The following is a 14,388-nucleotide window of genomic DNA, read 5'->3' on the forward strand; positions in this document are numbered from 1 at the left end:
GCAAGATACGCTGGATTTTAAGCATCTGTAGGCATATAAGTTTTGCTGTAAATGAACTTAGCATTTTAATGAGAAAAGATCAAGTACCAAAACAGCTTTGGCACAAGGGAGAGTGAAATAAATGCAAAGTCATAGTAGATAGACTGCTGGACTTGGATTCCAGAAAATCATGACTTCAAATCCTGACTCAGACACTGGGTGACTGTGGGCAAATGACTTAACTTATGTCTACATCAGTTTCCGCAGTAATGAGATCTTTGAGATAACTTATTTACAAAATTGTTATGAGAATGATGTAAAATCATTTGAAAACTCAGGTAACATAAATTTTAACTAAATATCCTACTAATTGTAATAATCAGTATTAAATATAGATCTACACTATTAGTTATATATGCATATACATATACATGAATATGTATACAGAGATAGAATACACCTATTAGGGAGGCAATATGCCATGATGGATTAGAGTGCTTGTTTTAAAGACAAGAAGACCTGGGTTCAAGTCTTCCCCCTGCTAAATAATGTGTGTGTAACATTGGACTAGTCTCTTAACCTTTCTGGCTTTTAGGCCAATGGTGTCAAACTCAATTAGAAATGGAGCTCTTTTGTATCACAATGACTTGGTAATTTTCAACATTATCTGTAGTATTGTATTTTTAAATTTTGCTTAATATTTCCTATTTATATTTTAATTTGATTCTGGCCAAGGGTCTGTGAGTTTGACATTTTTGCTATAGGAAATTTTCTAAGATTACAGGTTGGAGAAAATCTGCTAAATTCCACATACCAAAGAAAGTCTAGCTCCAGAACCTATCCCTCCATATTACTATAATTATTATCTCACCAAAATACTTCTTAAAGAAAGTGGCATTTAAATTGGATCTTAAGGAAGAGAGGCAGACTGAGAATTAAGGGAGTAAATTCTTCCACAGCAAACTTTGTATTATCAACTTGAGAAATTTCCTTTAAATAAAAATATATTTTTTATTGATCTCCTTTGTTTTAATGTAATAATAATTTTAGAAATGATAGAAAATTTCATTTCTGGAAAGTCTTCATTATACTCTTTGAAATCAAACCCTTATGTATAACACAAATATCCACTATAATGGCCGAATATTTCTTCCCTCTCATCTGAAAGTGTTTCTTCAATTGTTTTCTGGGATCATTACTGGCTTTTTAATTATTAAAAATCAAGCTTGCTTTTAGTGATCTTTTTTTGTACACTGTTGCATTGTAATCATTGTAAATGAATAAATGGAAAAAATACTTCCAAAGGCTTACAATATCCCAATTATTTTATTAAGTGTTGAAATTACAAATTGAAAATGTGATACAGTCCCTGCTCTCAAAAAGCTCCCACTCTGAATTCAACAGTTCTAAAATATAGTCAGCAGTGAGATGATTAACAATACCAGAAATCTTAAGTTATATAAATAAGTCAGATGACTCTGTTCATAAAAATTCAAAGTGCAGAAGCAGAATAACAGTGAGGATTGGAAGGCCTTAGAAGGAAGGAGCAGGCCATAATTTATGGCCTAATGGTCTTCCATCTCATCAGAAGAAATGGGATTATCGACTCCCATCTTGCCCAAGTTCTGTGATCAGTTAAGTAGCTTAAGTTAAGGGGAAAAGGCAGAGAAGGAGCTATCTCTTCTAGTGACCAGTTTTCTTGCTTCCAATAATTTCTAAAAGGTTCTAAAATAGTGCTAGAACAAGGACCCTATCTTGAAATGAAGGTCTGAAGGGTGTATGGTGCAAAATAAAAAGTATGAGTATTGTGTGTGGGCATTCAATGTTGGGTGGAGTTTGAGAAAACAGGAACAATATTAAGAAAAGGCAATTATTTGGATGTGGCAACATAGAGGATACAAGGGGAGATTCAATGTTTCAAATGACTCAAAGACATTCAATAAGACCCCAGTGTTTCTGTTTATTTCATTCTGCAACAATTCTTAAAAATCTTCCTATTTTCCACAATACCTTATATTTGTCATTTTCTAGAATAATGTTCCATTATATTCATAAATATAATTTATTCAGTCTTTTTCCAATCAATGGTCATTGAACTTGATATAATTATACAAGAAAAGTGACTTTGTTTCCTTTTCTTTGTGACATAAATTGCAGAGAGTATATATTAGACATTTATTTTATTTCTTACTTCTACTTCTACTTCTTCTACTTTCTTATTTCTACTTCTACTCCTTCAGGCATTAATGCTTCAGTTAATTTTCTTGAATGATGTCAAATTGATATTGAAGATGATTGGAACAATTCCAGTTCTATATTATTGTTTCTGTTTTCTCAAATTCACTGAACATTGAATGTTCCCCTTTTTTACTATTTAATTTGCAAAGTAAGCCACTTCATAATATCGATGAAGCCACACATTATACATCACCATTATTTCTTTGCAATTGTATTTGGAAATCTGGAAATTTCACTTTGTAAATATTTTTTTCATATATTCTGGTAATTTGTGTTAACAAATCCATATTTTAAATAATTCATGTTAACACTTCGTATCTCTTTAGAGTAACAAGTGTACTATTTCCATCTCAATATAATTTTTAAAAATCCAACTAATTAAACCATGCCTTTCGGAAAATAGCAACTCTGCAGGAGATAAGAGTTTACATTGGTGAGAAATAAGAGTCTGGATGATGCTGAAGACCAGATACATTAAGCTGTGAGAATATTTGTCATGGAAGAGCAGGGAGTGGAAACAGGCAAAGAGTTTAGAAAAGCAAAAGAGAGAAAGAACTCTGTGTTCATGTCTTTTCCAGTTTCCCTTCCTTCCTTCTCTCTTTATGATTCATATTGTATTCCCAGATTTCCTTATCCTCAGGGACCTCTAGAGCCTTTCCTGGATGTGGAGGATCAGCTGTCCAAACAAAACAGTCATTTAATAGCCTATCAATTGAATCTTTTGGCTCTGTGACAAGAAGCAAATCTCAACCCAACCCCCATCCAGATGAGACCTGAAAATCATTTTGAATCAGAATTTTAATCTTTTTTTTTCCCTTGATGCCCCTCCCAGATATTATTTTCTGAGAAAACTCCATTGCAAATCAATGATAGTTCCAACCACAGATAAAATAAGTTGCTGAGATTTTAGTAGTTTCCTCTGTTCAGTAAATATTACCTTGAATTTTTATTACTTTAATGAATCAACAAATTGAGCATCTGTGCACTGAACAGAACAGATCTTGGGATATAAAATCACTTAAGATGAGACTGTTGCTCTCAAGTAATTTACCATATTTTTGAGGAAACAATACTATTGCTTAACAACAACAACAAAATGAACACTATAAACAGAATACCAATAATAACTAATATTTTATAGCATTTTAAATTTCTAATGCACAGTGTTTTTAGATCTTTCTGACTTCTATTTCAGGATTCTGTCCAGTACATATATTATCTATCCAACTAAACATAATTAAATGTAATATAGTGTATGGTATGACTTTAAATGTTTTAGAAATTAAGGGGCAATTACTGAAAAGACCACTGAAATGTTTGCATATTATTGTTTGTTTTGTGCCTCCCTGATAAGATTATAAACTCCTATGAGGGCAAGAACTCCTTTTTGCTTTTATTTTTTATTTTTTGTATCTCTAGGACAATATTGTACCTGGCAGATAATAAAGTTTAATAAACATTTATTGACTGATTGACTAACTGATTAAAGACTGAAGTGATTGGAAAATAAACTCCATGAACATGGAAGTTTTAAGATCTGACTTTTGTCTTAAAGAATAAGTAGGGTTTACTATATACCCGTAAGATTGGCTAACATGATAGGAAAAATAATGACAAATGTTGGAGGGGATGCGGGAAAACTGGGACACTGATGCATTGTTGGTGGAGTTGTGAACAGATCCAACCATTCTGGAGAGTAATTTGGAATTATGCTCAAAAAGTTATCAAACTGTGCATACTCTTTGATCCAGCAGTGTTACTACTGGGCTTATATGTCAAAGAGATCTTAAAGAAAGAAAGGGACCTATATGTGCAAAAATGTTTATGGCAGCCCTTTTAGTAGTGGTTAGAAACTGGAAATTGAATGGATGCCCATCAGTTGGAGATTGGCTGATTAAATGATGGTATATGAATATTATGGAATATTATTGTTCTGTAAGAAATAACCAGCAGGATGATTTCAGAAAAGCCTGGAGAAACTTACATGAACTGGTACTAAGTGAAATGAGCAGAACCAGGAGATCATTATACACTTCAACAACAATACTATGTGAGGAACAATTCTGAAGTTAAGTGGCTATCTTTGGCAATGAAAGGATCCAGTTCAGTTCTAATTGACCAGTGATGAACAGAACCAGCTACATCCAGCGAAAGAACACTGGGAAATGAGTGTGAACCACAACATAGCATTTGCACTCTTTCTGTTGTTGTTTGCATTCATTTTTGTTTTTCTTCCCAGGTTATTTTTACCTTTATAATCCAATTTTTCTTGTGCAACAAGAGAACTGTATAAATATGCACACATATATTGTATTTAAGATATACTTTAATATATTTAATATGTAGAAACTGCCTGCTACCTAGGGGAGGGAGTGGAGGGAAGGAAGGGAAAAGTTGGAACAGAAGTGTTTGCAAGGGTCAGTGTTGAAAAATTACCCATGTATATGTTCTGTCAATAAAAAGCTATATTTAAAAAAAAATAAATAGGATTTGCACAACATTGGAAATTACATTGGGGGTGGGAGTGGGGAAGAAAGACAAATCATGACTGAGGAATGAAAATGGGAATTAGATACTGATTGTAGGACAGTAAGGAGACTGCCCTAATTAGATCTGTATTACTTAGGGTGCATGTTAAATATTTGGAGGACATAGAGTTCTAATATAATTAACAAACTTTAGACTTTCTGACTATATACAGCCCTACTAAATAACAGAAATAAAGGGGAAAGGCTAGGAAGATAATTATTTAACCTATAATCCAAGATTTTGTAGCTGCAAATGACCGGACGTCATCTAGTTCAACATTCCTATTTTATAGATGAGTAAATTTATAGGGAAATGACTTGCCAAAGTTTTCATCACAAAGAATGATAGAACTGAGGTCTTCTCACTCAAAATCCAAGGATCTCTTCACTGTACCATTCTGTCAAATTTAATAGCAATTGTTGCCATTATTAGTCTTTATTAGCGCAAGCAGGAAAATAGTCAAAACAAATTTATTATATTGGAATTCCAAGTGATTAATACATAGTATGGGTTCTTATTTTTTATTTATTTTTTACTTAATTCTAATTTTTATCTTAGGTCTCTTTTACTTGTACACAGAAGATAAAAAGTAAATGAGTTTCAGAAACAGGAAGAGTCTAAGTACAGCTTTCAACAGAAATTTCTATCTTGTGGGGGGAAAAACAAGAAGGATTTCATGAATATTGATCTTCAGTGGTACCAGTGTGAAACACATCTGATGACAGAAGTTTTTGAAATGACAGCAAGTGTCCTGTTCCCCATAGAATCTGAGTTATATCCCTGAGAAGATTGAAGCTGAAGCTTGAACTTTGGAGAGGGACATTTTAATGATAGGATTTGGGGAGTAACAACTTGAGACTGGGAAAAGAAATAGGATTGTGTTTAGACTGTTGAAGATCATTAAAGTATAGTTATGACAAGTACTCTGGATTGTTCTAAAAACAAAATAAAATTCTCTAGGATATGGCACTCTGAAGCAAAATCACAGTTTCCTCACCCCAGATATAGCTCTAATCATGAGGAAAAGCTAAGAAATTTGTGTCTTATTCTACTTCTTGTAAGTCAAGCCTATAGTATCTTTGGAAATGCCTAGGATACTTCAGCATTATGACATGCACCTCTAAATCTAAACCTTCGCAGAGGAACTTTATTATGGGACTTCTACTCTCAAATTTTAAGACCTTATTTAAAATGTCACTTTTAAAGGAAAAAGAAAATTCTGGGGTCTTAATTTCCCCGAGGACCTTCAAACAACTAAAATAATCTGATAAATCAGTCTGTGCTGATAAGATAATCAATGATTAAAAAAGCATTACTCCTGAATGGCATATTTATATTTTTGAGAGGTCCTTTAGAGACCATGTCTTAGCTCTAAAAAATAATTTTAATGGCATGAATTTCACATGCCTTGTTTTGGGAACAGGATGACCCAGAAAGCATTTTACTCTATTAAACATACTAGACAACAAGTCAAGTTAAAAAGCATTTATTGAGTTTCTTTGATGAGCTACTATTTGAGGAAACAAAGAAAGACAAAAGATAATGCCTATTCTCAAGGAGTTCACACTCTAATGGGGGAGACAATAAGCAAACAACTATATATAAACAAGATATGTAAAGAATAAATTGGGGGAGATAATCTAAGGGAGAAGACATTAAAATTAAGAAGACCTTGAATTATAGGACCAATTTCCCTGACATCCAGAGCATAGGGAAGGAGGCCAAAATAAGATCAATTTGCCTCCATCTCCCAAAACATAATTGTCTCTGATTTTCCTGAAGCATCTTATTGGTCATGTTGGGGCATCTGAGTCACATAAAGACTTTCAGACTTGGTGGAATTCTGACGACCACATTAATCACCATGTCCTTTAATTTATCAGGCTCTGATGACTTGACCTTTCATATTGAAATGGGACAATAGGGCTTCTAGAGAAGCTAAGTGCTACTATATCCTTTTTGCATAATCTTTCTGTGTTAAGACAAAGTAAACCTCCCTTTTTAAATTTGTATTTTTTTAAGTTTAGAGATTTTTGAGTCTCTCATTTCATTATAACATAAAATTTGAACTAAATGAGTAAGGGTGTTAGAGTCACATCTAGCAACCATGAGAGGTTTTTTTTAAGAAGTTAGGATTTTATCTGGGACTTAAAGGAAGCCAGGGAGGCCAGGAGACCCTGATCAAGAGGGAGAAAATTCTAGACTTTGGGAACAGCCTTTGAAAATACTTGGAGTAGGAAGGTGGAATGTCTTGTGTGAGAAACAGCAAGGAGGCAACTTTACTGGATCTACACACATAAAAAATGGTTGGGAGAGAAAGAGAAAGGAATTACATTCATGAAGATTAGAAAAATTGGAAATCACCAGATTATAGAACTTTGAATGCCAAACTGAGGATTTAATATTTATTCCTGGAAGTGATAGGGAACTCCTGCGGTTTATTGATTGGGAGTGGGGTGACAGGGTGAGATCTATACTTTAAAAAGGTCAGATTCTTAGCTGAATGAAGGAGAGATAAGAGTACTAAGAGATTTGGAGCAAGGAGGTGTACCAACAGAATGTTACAATAGAATTACTACTATAATCTAGGTGTGAGGAAATGAGAGCCTGCACCAAGTTAGATAAAAAAAAAAGGGTTCATTAATTTTTTAATGAAGAGATGTAATGAAGGTAGTATTGGCAAGATACAGAAAAAGCTTGGATATGGAAGAAGGATGGGCAGAGTCAGTGGGTTGAATCAAGATTGACACCTAAGTTTCAGTCTGATTAACTGGAAGGATGGTAGTACCCTCCATTGTCATTAGGAGGAGGGGAGTTTTGGTAGGAAGACAAATTCTGTTTTAGTATTTTGAGAGTAATATATATATGGGTCATACAATAAGAGATGTCTCACAAGCAGTTGGAAATGTAAAAGTAGGAATCAAGGGAAAGGTAGAGATAGATAAATAGATATGAACATCTTCAGCGAAGAGATGTTAATGGAACCCATATGAGCTAATTGACAAATGAAGACCTGTGGACCCAATGCAGTTTGTAGTAAACTTTTGTGTGACCAAGATAAAAATGATTTTTTTATATTTTAAAGGTTTATTTGAAAATACAGGCAAAAAAAAAAAAACAGGTTGGAGAAGTAGGCCCTACTTTGCTGAGCCTTGATATAGACTCAAAAGAGAAGAGGGCTCAGGAAAGGGTTTTTGAGGGTGTGGAAGTGGGAGTTTGTGGGAATGACTTGGATGAAGATCTAGCAAAAGGAGACAGAGAAAGGTATGATTACCCCTATGCATATCTGAGGTGGGGTAGAGGACCAAGTCATAGAAACTAAACTGGGAAGTTAGAGTATTTGAATGTTATTATAATTGTTGAAATTTCCAAGTATGAGGGCAGGAGTTGAAGAGGAAAAAAGACTCTGAGTAAATCACTGAATTTCTCAAGGAAGGAAAGAGTATTCAATATATAGATAGATATTAATTACCACTGATGGTGGTAGAAAGAAAGCCTTTGAATAGCAATAGGAAATATGTACTATTTCAATTCCTCAACTATAATTAGTGTATCATGGCTAGAAAGAATAGTCAAGGAAGCTTTGTCTTTAGAGTCAAGTCCCAATGAGTACAAGATGATGGAAGGAAATAGTTTAAGATGAAAACAAGTTTTTTTAATCCATGGAGCAGATGATCAGAAACATGCTGGGAATGTTGAGAGGATCTTAGGTGGGATTTGAGGAATGGTTGGACTGAAATGGATGGGAACAAAGAAGTGGTCAGTGGAAAATAAAACAAAACAAAATTTGAAGTGACAGTTGTAGGCTGAAAATGATTGGGATGGGAAAGGTTTTATGAGATTGGAATATGCTAATCACTGAGAATCAGTTCAGAAAGGTTATTATCATTCCTTTGGTAGCAGAATAATTCCTTTTTATAGGATTATGTTGAAGATAGGAGCTATCCCCCAGTGGTGCTTGACATGTTTGTACAGGTTTATAATGAAAATCTTTGTTTTTTAAAAAGCTTCACATTCTACTTAGGTGTCAAGAATTTTCCCTAGAACTCTTATATCTCTTAAAACCACCCTCAATATTGGGACCATTTGTAATAGCTTATCGTTAAAAATTTTTCCAGCTCATATATTAATTTTTCACCTTAAAAGGACAAAGACTTTGGGAAACACATGCGCTGATTTCTAATTGGATTATATATTGAAAGCTGAAAAAGAACTAAAAAGCTATCTAGTTCAGTCCTCATTTTGAAGAAAAGGAAATTGAGATCTGGAGAAAGTAAGTGATTGTATAAAACCACATTAATATTAAGTGGTAGAGCTGGAATTTTAAGACAGGACTTTTAACTCCAAAAACTGTGTACTTCATGTCGTATGCAGGCCATGTATTATGTAGCCCCTCTCGAGTTTGTTGTTTAATAGTTTAGTTGTATCTGACTCTCTGTGAGTCCATGGACCATATATTTTTGTCAAGAATAGTACTGATATTTTCTTTTTCAATGGATTAAGGCTAAAAGAGGTTAAATGATTTGGCTCAAGGGTAAATATCTAAGGCTGGATCTGAACTCAAGAATTCCTGACTCCAGGCCCTGAAGTCAATACATTGAACTATGTTACTGCTTCATGTTTTAGCTAGAGACAAAAAAGTTAGTTAGATAGTGCCTATAAAACATTTTGGTAAATATAAAATGTGTTTCTTGTACAAGAAACATCCATCATTGACTTATAAAAATCTCACTTTGAAGAGATCATGCTTGTAAAGATAAACAATTCTCAGATACAGAGAAATAAAATGGTTTATCCAAATATACACTATAGAAAGGGAATATTTTATATAAGATATGATTACTAATTGCCTAAGCTTAAAGAATGTTTTCAGGTAACTTTTACTGGGGATTAATTCAAGTTTCCAGAAAGGCCAAATTCAGCTCAACATAAGGAAGAACTTCACTAATTTGATTCACGCAGTGTCTAGTTGACCACCTAATGGGAATGTTTTGGAGGGATTCCTGCATGGGAAGGAGATTTGAAAGGTCATTCCTCTGATGTCTCTTTCAACTCTAAGGTCTTTGATTCTCATAGAGCTGGAACTAAGAAGTTTGGGACTAAGGGAAAGCTTCAAAAAACATACCCAGGACAAGAGACATCAAATATTCTCTAAAAGCAATTAACTTTGTGAGATAAATTCAACTGAAGGCAGAGGAAACCCCAGAAAAAAATTTCAGTAGGTGATGGGGAGGTTAGAGTTAGAGAAGCTAGCCTATTTGAAGTCTGCTGCTGGAGGGGCTTCCATAAGAGGTAGAATAGGCTGGAAAGGAGATTATGTGGGATGCAGCTGATGGGGAAAGTTTCCCTTTCCAATAAATTAAGCTTACTAAATGCTAGACTAAATGCTGAAAGAGTAACTGCTGTAATTAACCTTTATATTTTCTTGCCCTATAATAAAACTGAGGTTTTCCCTCTGCAATTACTCCTTTGGCTCCCATGATATATGTATCTATGTATTTATCTTTTGATATATGCATTATGTAAGTATGTATGTGTCTGTTTGTCTATCCATCTATCATAAATAATTAGTTGTCCAATGACCTCAACTTTTGGAATAAGAACTCACTATCTGACAAAAACTGTTGGGAAAATTGGAAATTAGTATGGCAGAAACTAGTTTGACCCAAACTCAACACCATATACCAAGATAAGATCAAAATGGGTTCATGATTTAAAGACATAAAGAGTGATGTTATAAGCAAATTAGAAGAACAAAAGATAGTTTATTCCTCAGATCTGTGGAGAAGGAAGGAATTTGTAGCCAAAGAAGAACAGAAGTAAATTATTGAATACAAAATAGATAATTTTGACTACATTAAGTTATATATCTATATATATACATATATATATATTTACAAACAAATCTAATCAAGACAAGATTAGAGGGAAGCAATAAACGGGGAAAAATATTTACATTCAAGGGTTGTGATAAAGGCCTCATTTCTAAAATATATAGAAAATTGACCTAAATTTATGAGAATTCAAGCCATTCTCAAATTGATAGTCAACAGATATGAACAGACAGTTTTCAGATGAAAAGTAGTCGTATATAAAGATGTTCTAAATTATTATTGATCAGAGAAATGCACATTAAAACAACTCTGAGGTGCTACTATATACCTCTCAGATTGGCTAAGATGACAGGAAAAGATAATGATGAATGTTGGAGGGGAAAATGGAGAAACTAATACATTGTTGGTGGAATTGTGAACTGATTCAACTATTCTAGAGAGTAATTTGGAACTAAGCTCAAAGGACTATTAAACTGTGCATAATCTTTGATCCAGCAATGTTTCTACTGGGCTTATATCCTAAAGAGATAATAAAGGAAGGAAAGGGACCCTCATGTGCCAAAATGTTTGTGTCAGCACTTTTTGTAGTGCAAGAAATTAGAAACTGAGTGGATGCCCATCAGTTGGAGAATGGCTGAATAAGTTCTGATTTATGAATGTTATGGAATATTATTATTCTATAAGAAATGACCAGCAGTATGATTTCAGAGAGTCCTGGAGAAACTTACATGAACTGATCATAAATGAAATGAGCAGAATCAGAAAATCATTATACACAGCAAAAAATAAGATTATACTATGATCAGTTCTGATGGACATGGCTCTTTTCAATAATGAGATGATTCAGATCAGTTCCAATGATCATATAATGAAGAGAGCCATTTGCACCCAAAGAGAGGACTGTGGGAACTGCATGCAGATTACAACATAATATATTTCTTTTTGTTGTTGTTGTTTGTTTGCATTTTATTTCTTTCTCCCCTTTTTTTTACTTTTTTATCTGATATTTCTTATACAATGTAGTAATTATGAAAATATGTATAGAAGAATTGCACATGTTTAACATGTAATGAATTACTTTCCATGTAGGGGAGGGAAACAATTCAGAACACAAGGTTTTTCAAGGGTGAATGTTAAAAATTATCCATGCATATATTTTAAAAATAAAAAAAAACTTTAATAACAATAAATAAATAGATGATTAGTTGCAATCTATTCATTCAACATACATTCATTTTTCACTGCATTAATCCTTTGAGACATATGTATCTAATAATTATCTATGAATTTATGTTTGTATAAATCATTCATAGAAGTATGTATATAACTATCTTATAAATAACTAGCCACAATACATTCACCGTGAGAAGTATTCATGTCATCTTTTTTATTTTTTTAATGACTTGGTTGTGAATATAGTATTACATTAAACTGAATCATAAGAGTTTGTGGAGGGAATGATATTTCCATTTCCATATAACTATTTCAAATGATATTGTCTTTAACCCCAGTGACTAGACCATTTGGTCATTAACTGCTCCAGTCAATATGCTCACCAAATGTAGCTCTTGGTCTAATCCCTTCCATTTCAATTTGTTGGAATTTTAATTCAGGAAGATTTTGTGTTATGGTCCCATAAAATGGGCTGAAGTCTGGTTTACTTTGTGGAGTTAGAAGGGGCTTCAGAGGTCATATTGTTTAACTCCTAATTTTTTAGATTAAAAAAATTGAAGCCCACAGTGACTAAGGAACTAATTTGTTCAACATAACACAAATAATAACCATCAGAGACTGGATTTAATCTCAAGTTTTCCACTTCCAGAGTCAGTAATTTTTCCCTTTTTTCTATACCAATTTATATCTGGGGATTGTAATTTGAAACATATGCATACATTTCCTTGTTGTTGAGTCATTTCTGTCAGTCTATCTCTTTATGATTCCTTTTGACGTTTTTTTTTTTTCAAAAGATACGAGAATGGTTTGTCATTTCCTTCTCTAGTTCATTTTACAAATCAGGAAACTGAGACAGAGTTAAGTGACTAACTTAGGATCACACAAGTAGTAAGATTCTAAACTCAATTTGAATTCATAAATTTCCTGATTCCTAGTTCAGTATTCTGTTTATTATACTACCTAGCTAGCCCTTTATACATATGTGGAAACATATATTGTATAAATTCCATATAATTTATACATGTATATTATACATATACATACATGTGTGTGTATCAGAAAAAGATGTGAATTTTTCAGAGTATATTTAAATAAGTTTCCACAACAGTTTAAAGATAAAAACTGCCCCTGGTAATTATCTTACTTCTTTAAAATATACATGTATGTAAAAGGGCTTTAGTTAGGATATATAGTTAGCACTGAATGGTAATAATCATCAAAGTATTTAAGAACAGTCAGCTATTTATGTGCTCTGCCTCCTAAATATCAAAGATAACCTAAGGAAGAATTTGAAAAAAAAATCTTTTGAAAGTTCAGAGAGATTCATAACTTCAGGACCATCCTTGATTTTTGATCCTTTCACTGCCTCTTTTCATCCTTGTAATTTCTCACAGGTCTATGTCCTGTGTATTTTTCCTCTCTATTGCTTTTTCCATTTGCTTTCTTCTCTCCTCTCCCACGGACACTACCTTAATCCAATCTTTCATAGGCCTCTCAGCTAGACCATAATTTCCTTATTGGTTTCCTAATCTTTCCCTTCTTCAGTTCATCCTGCACTTCTGCCAAATTGCTATTCCTAAGGCCCCCATCTGATTGTGACATTACCCTTCTAAACAAGCTTCAATAGCTACTGTGTCTTTAGTGGTCTCTGGGATAAAATAGAAAATCTTCAGTCAGGTATTTAAAATCCTTCACAGTCTGGTTCCAGCTTCTCTTTCCTGACTGATTTTTCATTATCACTCTTCACATACTCTATGTTTCAGTCATTCTGGACAATTTGATGTTCCTTATATATAACATTCCTTTTACGACCTCTGAAAGTTTGCATGGACTCTCCTCCATATTTAAAATGTTTTCTCCTTCCTTCCAATTCTCCAATTCTTAGCTCCATTCAAGACCTAGCTTAGGTACCATGTCCTTTATCAGATCTTCCTATATGCCACTTCAATTCTATTAGTGCTTTCTTTCATACCCTTATTTAAAGTAAATTATTAATTACTCTGCATGTATCTTGTATTTATTTATATGTGTACATGTTGTCTACCCTTACTATGAGAGAAATGTAAAATTTTTTAGGTAATGGCTTTTATTTCTGTTTTTATTTTCAGTACCTAAAACCAAGCAGTAAGAAGCATGCTGGATTTGGTTTGGGGAATATCGGCAATAAAATTTTGCCCCAAACACTTATTAGTTGGGCAAGTAACATCTTCATTTTCTCATCTGTGAGTCGTGAAGATAGCATGAAGATAACATATGGAGAATGCTTTGCAAACATTACAATGCTAAATAAATACTAGCTATTATTAATGAATTTTTTAAAAGTGGATTTGAAAGGTCAGAATAAAAAAGTAAGGAATCAACTATATGTAGAAAGATCTGGGTTTAATTTTAGACTCTCCAACTTTGCCAAATCTCTGACTCTATCATACAAAGAAGCAGTTTTATATTTAATATTATATATATATAAATATAAATATATATGTGTACACACACACACACACACACACACACACACACACACTCACACATCTATGTAGATCCATGTACTTTATCCCTAGATGAAACTCCTAAGAATAAAGTAAATCTATGAGTAAGAGTAAACTGGTGGTTTTTATCCATTGGCAGACAATTACCA

This window comes from Antechinus flavipes, chromosome 3 (assembly GCF_016432865.1).
Source record: "Antechinus flavipes isolate AdamAnt ecotype Samford, QLD, Australia chromosome 3, AdamAnt_v2, whole genome shotgun sequence".
In the NCBI taxonomy this organism is placed as follows: Eukaryota; Metazoa; Chordata; class Mammalia; order Dasyuromorphia; family Dasyuridae; genus Antechinus; species Antechinus flavipes.